Source organism: Chrysochloris asiatica, unplaced genomic scaffold (assembly GCF_000296735.1).
Source record: "Chrysochloris asiatica unplaced genomic scaffold, ChrAsi1.0 scaffold00002, whole genome shotgun sequence".
In the NCBI taxonomy this organism is placed as follows: Eukaryota; Metazoa; Chordata; class Mammalia; order Afrosoricida; family Chrysochloridae; genus Chrysochloris; species Chrysochloris asiatica.
In genome coordinates this window covers 18,042,590-18,044,627 of record NW_006408520.1, presented here as the reverse complement: position 1 = coordinate 18,044,627, position 2,038 = coordinate 18,042,590, and the positions used below count along the sequence as shown (strand labels likewise).

Below are 2,038 nucleotides of genomic sequence, written 5' to 3'. Positions count from 1 at the left end.
AGATGTGATCAGGAAATGGGCTTCCCTTTTCACTCTTCTTCCTGAGAAGTTTCAAGATACCACTATTGGTCATTTTAACGTAACTTAGGATTTAATGTTCGGCCTATTTCCTCTTTTTTCTGCTTGTCCTGCTCCACAATCCTCATTCAGGCTTTTTTTCTAGTTGGAAACAGTCCAGGGCCAGCTGTGGCTATTTGGTTTTAATTGGAAACTATCTCTTCAAATTTCGAGGAGATCTGTGCGCATGCGTAGTAGAACCCTCCGAGGGTGGGGCTGGGGTGCCCATTAGCTCAGGCAACCCTATAGTCACCAGAATGGAGGTGCATAGATAGCAAGGAACCAATGAACAGATACCAAAAGAAAAGAATGCCCCCACCTTTATCTCAGTGGTTCTGCCAGGTGTCTGTGGCCGCTCTGATCCTTTCCACACGTGGTCTCACCCAAGTTGGCGGCTCCTGGAGCAGCCAAGCGTCCCAGACTAGAAAGCAATGGATTTCTTGCTTCTGCCACAAATTCCTCCAGCTGTGAGCCTTCCAACCTTCTAAGTATTCCTTTATATGTGGTTCAGAGTTCTGGGACCATCCCCTGAGCCTGCTTGGTCAGGTATTCTGTGTTATTGTTGGTGGAGCTCTCTGCTATACGTCCACCCGATCTGCCATCTTGTTTGTTCTTTTTTTTTAATGCAGTAGCTAGTCAGAACACTTCTCTGTTCACTCCTCCTTCTGTAGAGATGGAGTGTATGTAATGGAAGAGCAAGCAGGAACACTCCAAAGCCAGTACTTGTAATTCTACTGTGAAAGAATTTTTAAACCTATTGCCCACATACCTTTGATGACTTTAATAACTACTGCACTGTACTGATGTGTACTGTTTTATTAAACAGTACAGGAAATATCCTTTGAAATAGTTTAGTCACTGGAGTAAGTCCTTTGCCAGGAAATTGGTGTCCTAGTTCCAGAGTGTGCCCCAAGTCACCTTGGGCCGTCTCTTGTCTCCTGTTCCTTCATTTGTGAAAGGAGAAGACTGGGTAGAGAGACTCCATTCTTTTCTAATTTTAGAATTTTAGGTATCAATTTCAGTCTAGCCTGTGAAACCAATGAAAAATATTTGGTTTCTGTCAGCAAAAATATATTATTCTCTGTTTTAAAATAAAACTTTTCATTTTAAATACTGTGAAGGTTTACAGAGCAGATCATCACTTTGACATTCAACAAATCATACAATTAGCTTCATTACAATGATTGCAAGCTCCTTTATGTACCAACAATTAATAGTATTTACCTCTATTCACTTTAACTAGTACATTTCTCCCTGTGTCTCCCACTACTTTCATCTTTCCTCTGCTAACCTCCCTCATGTTGTATATTGCCTGCTTTGTCAGCCATGTTAACATGCGTCTACCCTCTAGTCTATGAATAATTTTCCCTCCCTCAATAACCATCGTTGATTTTTTTTTTTATTAAGAAAACCTTTTCTTAACTTTTCACAACGTTGATCTCATACAATGATTGTCTGTTTGTGATTGACTAATTTCACTCAGCATAGTGTCTTCCAGGATTATCCATGTTGTTAGGTATTTCACATATTTCATCATTATTCTTCAATGTTTTGTAGTATTTTATCATGTGTATGTACTAGTTTGTTAAACCATTCTTCTGTTGAAGGACATTTCGGCTGTCTCTATCTTTTTAATGGGTCTCTTGTAGACTACGCATTGAAGGATCCTGGGTTTTTAAACTCATTTTGCTCTCTGTCTCTTGACTAGAGTATTTAATTTATTTACATTCAGTGTAATTATCAATAGATATGAATTGATTGTCATCATTTCGTTTTGTGTTTTTTTGTGTGGTGTTGTTTGTTTCTTTGTTCCACATAATTTTCTGCACTGAGTTCATTTTGTTAGTGGGTTTTCTTCATTTCTTTGTGTTAATGTTTGTGTTAATGTTGGCAAAGAACAAGGCACCAGGAATTGATGGAATAAGAATTGAGGTCTTTCAGGAAAGTGAGGCAGCACAGGAGGCACTCACTCATCTCTGCC

At 39.3% G+C, this 2,038-nt stretch overlaps 1 protein-coding gene across 1 annotated transcript in view; it reads right to left on the bottom strand.

Moving 5' to 3' along the window:
* The window catches only part of ABCA4 (ATP-binding cassette, sub-family A (ABC1), member 4), a gene marked incomplete at its 5' end in the record, with an annotated part of 210,699 nt that overhangs the window by 76,856 nt on the left and 131,805 nt on the right, over window positions 1–2,038 (bottom strand).